General features: G+C 40.8%; 1 pseudogene; it reads right to left on the reverse strand.

Annotated features, from left to right (window-relative positions):
• Window positions 1-511: 511 nt before the first annotated feature.
• On the reverse strand, window positions 512-6,100 carry LOC140710855 (selenoprotein K-like; annotated as a pseudogene).
• Between the last annotated feature and the right edge of the window lie 9,076 nt (window positions 6,101-15,176).

Raw genomic sequence — 15,176 nt, forward strand, 5'->3', positions numbered from 1 at the left:
GTGAACTGTTTAAGAAATAGCTAATAGGCTGGGCGTGGTGGCTTACACCTGTAATCCCAGTACTTTGGGATGCCAAGGCAGGCGGATCACCTGAGGTCAGGAGTTGGAGACCAGCCTGGCCAACATAGTGAGGCCCTGCCTCTACTAAAAATACAGAAATTAGCTGGGCATGGTCGTACATGCCTGTAATCCCAGCTACTTGGGAGGTTGAGGTAGGAGAATCACTGGAAACCAGGAGGCAGATATTGCAGTGAGCTGAGATCATGCCATTGCACTCCAGCCTGGAGCCACAGATAAGACTCTGTCTCGGAAAAAAAAAAAAGAAGAAAAGAAAAGAAAAAAGAAAGAAAAGAAAAGAAAAGAAAGAGTATGGTATAAGGAGGCCAGAATATTACTTTTATTATGAACAAAGCTGATTTGGGAGAATGCAGTTTATGTCTACTTACAGGCAGACGGCCATCTTAATTCTGTACCCCAGAATTAAACAGGTCTCCCAGCCACTCACAGACAGGTCTCCTGCAGGGAAGCAAAAATTATCAACTGACATATAGTCTGATTAAATGCTTGTCTTTTATACCTGCTATTGTTTGAGTGTGTCTCCTCCAAAATTTAGGTGTTGCTAAAGTGATTTATGATATTAAGAGGTGGGGCCTTTAAAAGGTGATCGGGCCACAAGGGCTCCTATCTTGTGAATGGGATTAGATGCCCTTATAAAAGGGCTTCAAAGAGGGAGTTCATCCCCTTTTGTCCTTCTGCCTTCTGTTATGAGGACACAGCATTCTTCCCCCACTCCTCAAGATGCAACAGTCAAGCCGCCATCTTGGAAGCAAAAAGACCAGACCCTCACCAGGTAACTGAACCTGCCAGTGCCTTCATCTTGGACTTTCTGACTTCCAGACCTGTGAGGAAACAAATTACTGTTCTTTATAAATTACCCAGTCTCTGGTATTCTGGTATAACAGCTTAAAACAGACTAACACAATGCCCTCAACCCACCTCTCTGCCTTGGCACCCATCACACTGTATAGCAATGAATCTTGGCCTGTCTCTTCCCTATGACCATGTTGCCTTCATCCATTCTTCCACTCACTCAACTGGTTTTATTTGAGTGCCTATTTTGGGCCTAGCAATAGCTAGGTCTTACATTCAGGACCTCAAGAAAGGACAGAAACTGACACAACCCCTACCCTTAAGGAGATCAGCACAGAAAATATCATAAAGGAGACGAGTGTGGTGTTAGACAATAAGAAGGGCAGAGTGACTTCACAAAGCAGGAGGAGAAAGTTTCTTGGGAAGTCACATTTTTTATGACACCTCAAGGTCAAGGAGTACTTCAGTATACTATACTCTGGTGTCTAGTAAAGGCAAAGCATGTAACAGAGCTCAGTAAATGCTTAACAAATTAATGAATGAGTGATACATGTGAAAACACTTCATATGCAAAGTACCACACAGATGTTAACCATTATCATATAGTTAATATGGAGAGATCATTTTTATTCAGTTCTCTGGAACACTCAAAAAGATATTACAGCATACAACAGAGAAAACTCATTAAGGATGTCTACTCATTTGGACATACCCAGAGTCCTGTCTTCCTAGGAGAGAGCTTGAAGCTATTAGGTGTAGAACTGAATACAGAGAAATTAGAGAACCAATCATCCCATTTCATTGTTTGACCAATCCTATTTTCCTCCATGCAAAAGCAAGAGTTCACAAAACTGATTTTTAAAAGAGTGATAAAATGACTTAAAAGATATAGGAAAATGAGGGAAATACATAATAAAGATTAAGTATTCTATTTCACTGATGGAAGGTAATGTTAACTAGATCTGAAAATATAAAGGCAGCAAGCTGCCATTCTCAAATTGATAGTGGACAGTGAAGAAAATGGCTCACTCTGTATCCATCATGGCACTGGAGTTCTGACAACCATGTGGAAAAAGACGGATAGTATTTTTGAAGCACGTAGTATGTATTAATACATTACCTCACTCAATTCTAACACAAATCCTGTGGGATGGAAATTCTACCCATCATTTACGAAGGAGGAAACAGGCTGAAAGATTTTATGTTCACATGGCAGGGATTTGAACTTAAGTTTCTGACTCCAAAGCAGAGAAGAGAACAGGAAAAAAGCAGATAAAAATACAGGAAGGCCACTGTAGAATGGTTTTTATCTGTTTTTTTTTTTTTTTTTTCTGAGCCAGAGTCTTGCTCCGTCACCAGGCTGGAGTGCAGTGGCGCAATCTCAGCTCACTGCAACCTCTGCCTCCCAGGTTTGAGAGATTCTCCTCAGCCTCTTGAGTAGCTGAGACTACAGGTGTGCACCACCACGCCCAGCTAATTTTTGCATTTTTTGTATTTTTAGTAGAGAGGGGGTTTCACCATGTTGGCCAGGATGGTCTCAATCTCCTGACCTCATCATTTGCCTGTCTTGGGCTCCCAAAATGCTGGGATTACAGGCGTGAGTCACTGCTCCCGACCAGAATTTTTTTTTTTTTTTTTTGCAACCTAAGAATATTTACGTATTAAAACTATATTAATACTTTAATAAACTATACAAAAAAGGTAATGAGGCAAACATGTGCATTTATGGAACTGCAAGTCAATCAGGCCAGTTCCCTGCAGAGGGAATTCCTAGCAGGACCTAGTTTATCTGTGAGGACACAGAGCAGTCCTTGTTTAGACACAGACATTCATCTACTGCTCCAACATGGCCAGCCTTCCACTTCTTGATGGTTTCCTTCACTATGAATGCGCGTGTCCAGCTGTCTGCTTCTTAGAGTGGACATTTACCTTCCTCATCCACCAGCCACTGGAGGAGGACTGGGGCCACGCAGATGATTGATTCTACCCATTCTTTGGGTAGGGTTTCCTGGTGGCCCTCTTCCATCATTGTATCTGGAATCAGATGAGTTTCTATAGCTTCTTTTTTTCACATCTTGCTGAAGCAGAGTTTTGAAAAACAAAACCATAAACTCGGCTATTCCCCAGAAGAAATCTGTTATCAAAGATAATCTCCATGGAGACTGACTCTGGCTGTCCAACACTTGTCCGTTTGAGATGTAAACCATCTTGCCCCACTTCCCCGCTTTGGAGTGGTGTAGAGTTGTTAAGAATTCAGGAGCTAGCAAGCAAAGACACACTCAGAGCATTTCTCTTTGCGTCCTTGCCCTCTAAACTGTTCAATAAATAGTGAAGAACACAAAGCTAACTTCGGTATTTATCTGGGATCTGCTGTTGCTCTCCAATTTAAAAGCAAGACAGGAACATTAAATCTGTCACAGTTTAAATTGGTAAAGGTAGACCTCTATCAGATACAGGTGCTTCCTGACCTACGATGCGTTTATTGGGAAGGGAAAACATCCTAAGTCCTTTTAATACACCCAACCTACTGAACATCAGAGCTTAGCCTAGCCTACCTTAAACACACTCAGAATACTTACATCAGCCTACAGTTGGGCAAAGTCATCTAATACAAATCCTGTTTTATTAGAAAGTGTTGAATAGTTCATGTAATTTATGGGAACAACATTCTGAACATGAAAAACAGAATAGTTGTACGGAAACTTGAAGTATGGTTTCTACTGAATGTGCATCACCTTTGGAACTATTATAATGTTGAAAACTTTTAAGTCAAAGCATCGTAAGCCCCCGACCGTCTGTATATGAAACGCTCCCTAAGGGGCACTATGTCAGATACCATGCCTAAAGTGTTTTCTAACTTTCTGTACTACATTCAAAAGGAGCATCTTCATAAAGATGTTACTGAAATCGTGGAAAATATTAGTCCTTCCTTTCTTTTGCAGCTAACAGGATTTCTGAAAGAAGCTCTAAACCACAAGCATATTCTAGCAACTGTTTGTTCTTCCAAGTATGAGCTACTTCCTTCCTCTGCCACCATCACTCATTTTCTAGTTTGAGGAAATATTAAGAAGCACAGTAAATCAGTCTGTTTTCAGAAACTGCTTAGTCCTTGAATTAATGTATCTTCTAAAGCTCCTTAAGATTTGGTCACTTAGAATAAAATCTGTTCAATTTGTAGCCAATTTGCATACAAGTATAAATGCATGAATTTTAAAAGCACCTTTAGGATTAAGAGACATTTGTTGTCTGTATTTACATAATTTAAAGCTGATTACTTAAGCAAGTTTTACAGCAATTTTAAGAATAGTAATGAGACAAGAATCTTAAGATAATACATTCTTGCCAGGCACTATGGCTGATGCCTGCAATCTCAGGACTTTGGGAGGCCAAGACAGGCATTATCACTTGAAGTCAGGAGTTCGAGACCAGCCTGGCCAACATGGTGAAACCTTGTCTGTACGAAAAATACAGAAATTAGCCAGACGTGGTGGCGGGTGCCTGTAATCCCAGCTACCTGAGAGGCTGAGGCAGAAGAATGGCTGGAACTTGGGAGGTAGAGGTTGCAGTGAGCCGAGATTACAGACTACACTCCAGCCTGGGCCACAGAGTGAGACTCCTTCTTGCAAAAAAAAAAAAAAAAACATAATACATTCTTTAGAACCAAGAATCTAGGGACAATACATTCTTTAGAACCAAATGTGTAAATGGTCAAACAAAGGATGTTTTTAACAACATGGTCCCAACTGTGGCAGTATCATAATCTTTCAAAGCTATCTGCAAAAAAGGGACAATGTCATCACTGGCTAATGAAAATTAGAAAAATTTAAGGAATTCTCAGCAAATGTCTTATCTTTTAAAATACCAATGATCATCCCCTAACAGGGTAAATGCACCTGTCTTTCCTAAAAACAAAGCAAAACCAAAACAAAATTCTACAGAAAGATATTATAAAATCAAGGATTAAATTTAGGTTAATAAGTGATTGAGGTTACAAGTAATACTACCTCTAGGATTTTAATTTTTATTTCTTTCTTTCTCACTCTGTTGCCCAGGTTGGAGTGCAGTGGTGTGATCTGAGCTCACTGTAACCGCCACCTACCGAGTTCAAGTGATTCTCCTGCCTCAGCCTCTCGAGTAGCTGGGACTACAGATGTCTGCCATCATGCCCAGCTAATTTTTATATTTTTACTAGAGACAGAGTTTCGCTATGTTGGCCAGGCTGGTCTCGAACTCCTGGCCTCAAGTGATCTGCCTGCCTTGGCCTCCCAAAGTGCTGTGATTACAGGCATGAACCACGGCGGCTGGCCTACCTCCAGGATTTTTAATTTCTCAGCAGGGATAATATGACATTGAAAACAAGCTTGTATTTTATCAATAAGGAAAAGATTTATTCACAACCAATTTCTGATTCAAAACACTTCCAAGCATATAACAAATGCCATTCTTAAAAGAGGGATTTCCTATTTGATTGTCTCAGTTTATTAGAATATGGATGGTCTTTTCATTCTAGATAACGTGTCCTTTGTTTGCTTTTTATATAGGAGTTATCTTGGAATCTGATAATTCTGAGACTCTACTGATGGCTAAGCACTACATATCTTCATTATGTGCCCATTTCCATTCATTCCTTAAAATATTATGAAACACTGTTACATACAAAATATGTATAATATAATGTATAATATGCATAACATATATTGTAGTATAACTATATTCATCATATAAGTATAACAAAAGCATGATGAAATGACCACCTGCAAATCTGCCATTCAACTTAACAGAATCATAGTACTATTGAAGCTCCTGTGTGTCCCTCCTCAATCACCATGTTATATTGATCATTCCTGTGCTTTTCTTTATAGTTTTATCACATTTATAGCTAAGAAAGTGTATTTATAATTTGGCTTTTGAATTTTATAAAATACTATTATATTGCATGCATTCTGCTGCAACTTACTTTTTCACTCAGCATTGTTTCTGAAATTCATGTATGATGATGTGTATAGCTCTATTTCGATCATTTTCACTTCCATATAGTGTTCCATTGCATGGATAAACAACAAACTATTATCAGTTCTCCAGGTCTTGGGCACATTCTCCCTTGATTTGTACTGTTTTGATCATTTCTGTACTTGCTTCCCAGCCATTATCTGCAAGAGGTTTTTTTTGGGGGGTATGTTCTCCAAACAGGATTGATTGTTCATAAATTATGTAATTACACACACATATATATATATAAAAATATATAATACATACACATAATTATATGTATTCATATACTTTAATATGAATATGAAATAAATGTTATATAATTATATATTATATAGAACATATACTATAAATGTAACTGTGTAATTCCAAAAAGGGGTTGCCAATTTACACTGCCACCAACAGTGTAAAAGTGATATCACCTAACTTAATTTTTTGACCATCTAAGGGGTATACAAATGGTTTCAATATGGTTTTAATTTGCATTTCCCTGAGCATTCTTTTATATCTTTATTAGCCACTGATATTTTTTCTTCCATGAAATGTATGAAATGCTATGGAATTTGCCCACTATGTTTTTGGGTTGTCTTCTACTTTCTTTTTTTGTTTCTTTTTTTTTTTTTTTTTTTTGAGACGGAGTCTCGCTCTGTCGCCCAGGCTGGAGTGCAATGGCGCAATCTCGGCTCACTGCAAGCTCCGCCTCCCGGGTTCACGCCATTCTCCTGCCTCAGCCTCCCGAGTAGCTGGGACTACAGGCGCCCGCCACTGCGCCCGGCTAATTTTTTTCTATTTTTAGTAGAGACGGGGTTTCACCATGGTCTCGATCTCCTGACCTTGTGATCCGCCCGCCTCGGCCTCCCAAAGTGCTGGGATTACAGGCATGAGCCACCGCGCCCGGCCTTGTTTGTTTCTTGAGACTGAGTTTTGCTCTTGTCACCTCAGCCTCCCAAAGTGCTGGGATTACAGGCGTGAGCCACAACGCCCAGCCCTTCTACTTGATTTTTAGGAGTTTGTTTGTTTTGGACCCAAGCTTTTTAATGCACTATTTTTTTCTCCAGGCAAAGGACCTTCAGAAAAGATCCATCTATAGATTTATAAATGGTACTTTTTTTGAGATTCATTCTCCCTCTGTTGCCCAGGCTGGACTGCAGTGGTGTGATCTTGGCTCACTGCAACCTCCACCTCCCAGGTTCAAGTGATTCTCCTGCCTCAGCCTCCTGAATAACCGGGATTACAGATGCACGGCACCATGCCTGGCTAATTTTTTGTATTTTTAGTAAAGACAGGGTTTCACCATGTTGGCTAGGCTGGTCTTGAACTCCTGACATCAAGTGATCCACCCACCTCGGCCTCCCAAAGTGCTGGGATTACAGGTGTGAGCCACTGCACCCAGCCTACTTCAACCATTTTAAATTTTCTCATTTAAATCATAAATCCAAAGAACTGGATTTTTTTGTATGTATGGTATGAAGCAGAGAATCCATTTTCCCCCTCCATGTGGATAACCAATTGTCTTTGCACCATTTATTGAATAGCCACCCTTTTCCCATTGATCTACAATGCCAACTATCTTAGTCCATTTTCTGTTGCTTGTAACAGAATATCTGAAACTGGGTAAAGAAAAGGAATTTATTTCCAAGTTATGAAAGCTGAGATGTCAAGGTCAAGGAGCCATGTCTGGTGAGAGCCTTCTTGCTGGTGGGGACTCTCTACAAAGTTCTGAAGTAGCTGAGCATGCTTACATGCTATGCTAAAGATTCTCCCTCTTATAAAGCCACTGGTGCCCTCCCATGATAGCCCATTAATCCATTAATCCATGGGTGGATTAATTCATTGAGGGCAGAGCCCTCATGATGATTCAATCAACTCTTAAAGGCCCCACCTCTCAATGCTGCCACATTGGGGATGAAGGGTCAACATGAGTTTTGGAGCGCATTTTCTTTTTTTTTTTCTTTTTTTTTGAGACGGAGTCTTGCTCTGTCGCCCGGGCTGGAGTGCAGTGGCCGGATCTCAGCTCACTGCAAGGTCCGCCTCCCGGGTTTACGCCATTCTCCTGCCTCAGCCTCCCGAGTAGCGGGGACTACAGGCGCCCGCCACGTCGCCCGGCTAGTTTTTTGTGTTTTTAGTAGAGACGGGGTTTCACCATGTTAGCCAGGATGGTCTCGATCTCCTGACCTCGTGATCCGCCAATCTCGGCCTCCCAAAGTGCTGGGATTACAGGCTTGAGCCACCGCGCCCGGCCCGGAGCGCATTTTCAAACCTGATATGGTCTGGCTGTGTCCCCATCCAAATCTCACCTTGAATTGTAGCTCCCAGTATCTCCACATGTCATGTGAGGGACCCAGTGGAAGGTAACTGAATCAAGGGCGTGGGATTTTCCCATGCTATTCTTGTGATAGTGAATAAGACTTATGAGATCTGATGGTTTTATAAAGAGCAGTTCCCTACACACGCTCTCTTGCCTGCTACCATGTAAGATGTGCCTTTGCTGCTTCTTCGCTTTCCACCATGATTGTGAAGCCTCCCCAGTCATGTGGAACTGTGAGTCCATTAAACCTCTTTTTCTTTATAAATTACCCAGTCTTGGATATTTCTTCATAGCCGTATGAAAATGGACTAATGCAAAACCATAGCACTGATTTTGTCACATGTCAAATTTCCATATACTAATGTTCCATTTCTGTGTTCTCTATTCTATCAGTCCATTTAACTATCTGTGTGTATCGTGTCTAATTATTATAGCTTTATAGTAAGTCTTTTTTTTTTTTTTTTTTTGAGACGGAGTCTCGCTCTGTCGCCCAGGCTGGAGTGCAGTGGCCGGATCTCAGCTCACTGCAAGCTCCGCCTCCCGGGTTCACGCCATTCTCCCGCCTCAGCCTCCCGAGTAGCTGGGACTACAGGTGTCCGCCACATCGCCCGGCTAGTTTTTTGTATTTTTTAGTAGAGACGGGGTTTCATCGTGTTAGCCAGGATGGTCTCGATCTCCTGACCTCGTGATCCACCCGTCTCGGCCTCCCAAAGTGCTGGGATTACAGGCTTGAGCCACCGCGCCCGGCCTATAATAAGTCTTGATAGCTTACAAGTTAGGGCAACTCCCTCACCTTGTCCTCTTTTTTCAAGAGTATTTTGGCTCTTTTTGGTTCTTTGCTTCTCCCTATGATGATTTTACAATACATTTATGAAGTTCCATGACGAATCCTACTCGGGCTGGATATGGTGGCTCACGCCTGTAATCCCAGTATTTTGGGAAGCCAAGGTGGATGGATCACCTCAGACCAGGAGTTTAAGACCAGCCAGACCAACATGGTAAAACCCTGCCTCTACTAAAAGTATAAAATTAGCCAGGCATGGTGGCATGTGTCTGTAATCCCAGCTACTTGGGAGGCTGAGGCAGGAGAATCACTTCAACTCAGGAGGCGGAGGTTGCAGTGAGACGAGCTCGTGCTACTGCACTCCAGCCTGGGCAACATGAGCAAAACGCCATCTCAAAAAAGAAAAAAACATCCTGTTGGAATTTTGTATGGAACTGCATTAAATCCAGAGATTAATATGGAAAGAAGTAACATCTTCATGATATTGAGCCTCTACTCTAGAACTTATCTACCCAATTAAATCTCTTTATTATTATTAATTTTTGAGATAGAGTCTTCCTGTCACCCAGGCTGCAGCACAGTGGCATAATCTCAGCTCACTGCAACCTCAACCTCCCAGGTTCAAGTGATCCTCCCACCTCAGCCTCTCAAGTAGCTGGGACTACAGGCGTGTGCCACCACACCCAACTAACTTTTGTATTTTTAGCAGAGATAGGGTTTTGCCATGTTAACCAGTCTGGTCTTGAACTCCTGACCTCAGGTGATCTGCCGGCCTCGGCTTCCCAAAGTGCTGGGATTACAGGCATGAGCCACCGTGTCCAGCCTAAATATCATTATTTTTATTACTAACCTATGTTTCATTAAAGTTTTAAAACTTCTTCATAATGTTCTTGTGTGTGTATATATATACACACACATATATATACATATAGATACATATATACATACATACACACACACACACATATATATATATTTTTAGACGGATTCTTGCTCTGTCACCCAGGCTGGAGTGCAGTGGCGCCATCTTGGCTCACTGCAACCTCTGTCTCCCGGGTTCAAGCGATTCCCCTGCCTCAGCCTTCCGAGTAGCTGGGACTACAGGCACATGCCACCATCCCTGGCTAATTTTTTGTATTTTAGTAGAGACAGGGTTTCACCATGTTGGCCAGGATGGTCTCAATCTCTTGCCCTCATGATCCGCCCACCTTGGCCTCCCAAAGTGCTGGGATTACAGGTGTGAGCCACTGCACCCAGCCTGTTCTTGCATACATTTTATTAAGATTTTATTTATTTATATTTTTGATGCTACTGTAAATGTTAACTTTTTATAAATTCTGTTTTTACCTGTTTGTTGCTGGCATATAAATGCAACTGTAGAAGTGCCAAATAAATGGTTAATTTTTATGAGTTAGTCATAGATGCTCTTTTGTTTTCTATGTAATCTAGTCTCTAATCAGGTTTGTCTCTTCCTTTATTAGCTATCTACTGGTGCATCATGAATTACCTCACACTTAGTGGCTTAAAACATGTACTTACTATCTCACAGTTCCTGTTAGTCTCCTGCTCAGGGTCTCACAAGGCTGTAATCAAGGTGACAGCCAGTCTGTGGTCCTTTTTAAAACTTAGTGTCCTCTTCTAAGTTCAGATGGTTGTTGGCAGGATTCAGCTGAGGCTGTAGGATTGCGTCCCTGCCTTGTTCTGGCTGTCAGCTGGGGGTTTCCATCAGCTCCTAGTGGTCCCCAAGGTTTCTTGCCAGGTGGCTCATTCACAGGCCTTCTTACAACATGATAGTGCACTCTGGTCCGCTAACAAGGAATCTTCTGTAACATCACATAATCGCAAGAGTAATTATTCCATTACTTTTGCCATATAACATGAACCAGTCAAAGCAGTGACTATCCCCATCGCCTTAGCCATATTGTGTCATTGGAAGCAAGTCTCAGGTCTCATCTACACTCAAAGAGAGGTTGTGACTTACTTGGCGTTACTATAGGGTGGATTTCCAATCCTAATCACTTTTTTTCCTGCTATTCTGCATATGCTAGGCCCCCAGTACAATGTTGAAATCATGATAGTGATTATCCCGCTCTTGTTTATAATCTTAAAGGAAATCATTTAGTAATTCAGCATAAAGTAAGATACGTGCTGTAGGCTTTTTGTACATGTCACTTATTAAGTTAAAAGAGTTCTCTACTCCAAGCTTTCTAAAATTTATTTTAAAAAAAATTACAAATGGCTGCCAAAGTTTACCAAACCTTTTTTCCTGCATCTTTTGAGATGTGATCTTTTTCCTCCATTGTTAAACCACCCTGACATTCTGGAAGAAACTCAGCTTGATAATGATTTCTAGTTATTGCTGAATTTGCTTTACTATCTTGCTTTGGATTTTTCAAATTTGTCTTCATGATTGAGATTAATTGGGGAGTGCTTCCTCTTTTTCTATGTTCTGGAATAATTTATATAAAATTGGAATTATTTTTTTCCTGAATGTTCAGTAGAACGTTCCTGAAAACTTCTCTGGGTTTAGTGTTTGTGTTCTGGGAAGATTTTAAAATATCAATCAAATTTCTTTAATGATTATTCCATTTTTCCTTTAAAATTATTTTGATAACATAGTTTTGAGTAATTTGTCCATGAAATTTTGAAATTTGTTGCCATGAAATTATTCATAATAGCTTCTTGAAAAATAAATATCTTAATTTTTACAACATGAGTAGTTTAAAAATATATATTTCTTCAGATATGGGGTCTTGCTCTGTCACTCAGGATGGAGTATAGTGGCACGATCATAGCTCACGCAGCCTCCAACTCCTGGGCTTAGTTAGGCAATCCTCCCATTTCCCTCCCAAGTCACAGCGATTACAGATGTGAGCAACTGCACCCAGCTTTTTAAAAAAATAAATCTGGACAGAAATGTATTCTTTTTTAAAAAATGAATCCGTGTTTGACTTTATGGATCCTATTATACTAATTATACTGTTTCTATTAACTTCTGCCTTTACCTTATACATTTCATTCTATTTCCCTTTAAGATTTATTCTTATTAAATCTCCTAATCACCCCATCTCCATTTTCTCTATTTACATTGTGTTACTATTCCAGTTGTAATGTGAAGCTAGTAGGATGTTCCTTTTTGGAGGGTAATGGGGGTTCATCCTGGCATCATAAAAGTGTAAAAATCAAAACCAAATAAGCATATGTTTCATGTAGGCCAGGCATGGTGGCTCACACCTGTAATCCCAACACTTTGTGGGGCTGAGCAGGAGGATAGCTTGAACACAGGAGTTCAAGGCCAGCCTGGACAACATGGTGAGACCCTGTCTCTACAAATGAAAACATTAGCTATGCATGGTGGTGTGAGCCAGTGGTCCCAGCTATATGGGAGGCTGCAGTGGGAGGATCACTTGAGCCCAGGTCAAGGCAGCAGTGAGTCATGTGGTGCACTCCAGCCTGGGCAAGACTCTGTCTCAAAAACAACAACAACAACAAAAAAACAGATTAAAAAAAAAAAAAAACAAAAAAAAACACTTGTTCCTTTTCTCGTATCTTAAGATTATAATCTTACTTCACTGATTTTCATTCTGGTTTTTTCTTTTTGGAGATGGAGTCTCACTCTGTTGCCCAGGCTGGAGTGCAGTGGCACGATCTTGGCTCACTGCAACCTCCACCTCCCAGGTTGAAGTGATTGTCCTGCCTCAGCCTCCCAAGTAGCTGGGACTACAGGCATGTGCCATCACGCCCGGATAATTTTTGTATTTTTTGGTAGAGACAAAGTTTCACCATGTTGACCAGGCTGGTCTCGAACTCCTGACTTTAGGTGATCTGCCTGCCTCGGCCTCCCAAAGTACTGGGATTACAGGCGTGAGCCACTGCGCCTGGCCTGAACATTTTTTTCCTTGGCCTATGATTAAGTTAAAAGGGTTTCAAAATTTCTGAACATATGGAGTTTTTCTGGTTAGCATTCAGTTACTGGTCTCTAACTTAATTGCAATGTAGTTGGGAAACATGTTCTACATTCCATTGAAATGTGTTTAGGTGTGCTTTATGGCTAAATTTATGATTGATTTATAAATGTATGTGCTTGAAATAAATGTATTTGCAGCTATTTAGATCACTGTGTAATGATCTAAAAATTTCCACTAGGTCAAGATAATTAGGTATAGCAAAGCTTCTGTTTGTCTGCTGAGTTCATCAATTATTACGTTAAAATATTTCATCATAATAGTAGATTTGTATTTCTATCAGCTTTTGCCTTGTATGAGTCCATGTTATTAGGTACATACAACTTTGTATTGTTCTGATAAATAGAATTTTTTTAAGTCTCTAATGTCTTTTCAGGCTGTTTTTTCCTGATATTAATATAGCTATACCAGCTTTCTTTAAACATTTGTCTGGTATATTTTTTCCTTTTTACTTTCAACCTTTCTGTATTCTTGCTTTATATGTACCTCTAGTAAATGGTGTTATCACTTGACATTTACAAAAATCCGGCCAGGCGCAGTGGCTCACGCCTGTAATCCCAGCACTTTGGGAGGCGGAGGTGGGTGGATTACTGGAGGTCAGGAGTTCATGATTAACCTGGCCAACATGGTGAAACCCCATCTCTACTAAAAATAAAAAATTAGCCAGGCGTGGTGGTGTGTGCCTGTAATCCCAGCTACTTGGGAGGCTGAGGCAGATTTGTTTGAACCCGGGAGGCAGAGGTTGTGGTGAGCCAAGATCACACCACTGCACTCTGGCCTGGGCAAAAAGAGCAGAAGCTGTCTCAAAAACTGACTAAATAAATAAATAAATAAATAATCCACTTGGACATATTCTACTGTCATATATTTTAATTAATCCCATACGGTATGACTGTTTTATTAGTGCTTAGAATTAACATATATATTCACTACTGTTTTTTTTTTTTTTTCTTAATAGCAGACAGCTTATTCAAAGGCAATAGAGAGCAGAGAGTTTATAGAGAAGACATTACACTCTGAACAATGAGACAGAGCAGGCTGCTGAAAGAGAGTGAGCCAGCAGCGTATTCACTACTTTATTCACCCACCATTTCTTCCTGCATCTCAGGCCTTAAATTTAAAATCACTTCTCTTCTGCCTGAAGTGCAACTTTAGGAGTCTTTTAACGAGAGTCTGCTGGTAGCCAACTGTTTTTGTTTGACAAATGCATTTAGCCCTCATTTCTGAAAAACACTCCAAATATATCAATAACTGTGATAAATATAAACAAACTAAACACCCAAATAAAAATAAAATAAAAAATTTTCAGTGTCTCATGTGTACTGGAAAAAAAAAGTATTGGGAGCAGTTTCTATACATGACCAACAGATTGTTGGGGTTTTTTCCTTTTCTTTTTGAGACAGAGTCTCACTCTGTCACGCAGGCTGGAGTGCAGTGGGGCAATCTTGGATCACTGCAACCTCCGCCTCCTGGGTTCAAGCAATTCTCATGCCTCAGCCTCCCAAGTAGCTGGGATTACAGGCATGTACCGCCATGCCTGGCTAATTTTTATATTTTTAGTAGACATGAGGTTTCAACATGTTGGTCAGGCTGGTCTCAAATTCCTGGCCTCAAGTGATCTGCCCACCTTTGCCTCCCAAAATGCTGGGATTACAGGCATGAGCCACCACACCTGGCCAAGGGATTGTTGATTAACTGTGAATTAATACCTTTCATGAATTGTAAAAAACGCTCACCCATTAACTAGTTAGAGGCCGGGTGCGGTGGCTCACGCCTGTAATCCTAGCAGTTTGGGAGGCTGAGGTTGGTGGATCACCTGAGGTCAATTCAAGACCAGCCTGGCCAACATGGCAAAACCCCATCTCTACTAAAAAATACAAAAATTAGCTGGGTATGGTGGCACGTGCCTGTAATCCCAGCTACTAGGGGGTGCTGAGGCAAGAGGATCGCTTGAACCTGGGAGGTGGAGGTTGCAGTGAGCTGAGATCGTGCCACTGCACTCCAGCCTGGGCAACAGAGCAAGACTCTGTCTCAAAAAAAATAAAAACTATTTAGAGTTAGCCTCTGACCTATTTTCTCTTTTCTTTCCTGTTGGCAATATGATTATACAAATGTTACTCTTTTACTTCCCTTTCCTATTTCTTTCCTCTTTGCTTCTCTCTGCTGCATATGGATACTTCTTTACTACTGTTTAACTCCACTAATTTTTTTTTTTTTTCGTCCTCTCAACCCAGCTTTTCTCAACTTTGGGAAGAACTGG

The sequence above is a fragment of the Chlorocebus sabaeus genome, chromosome 3 (assembly GCF_047675955.1).
Source record: "Chlorocebus sabaeus isolate Y175 chromosome 3, mChlSab1.0.hap1, whole genome shotgun sequence".
NCBI classification, from domain to species: Eukaryota; Metazoa; Chordata; class Mammalia; order Primates; family Cercopithecidae; genus Chlorocebus; species Chlorocebus sabaeus.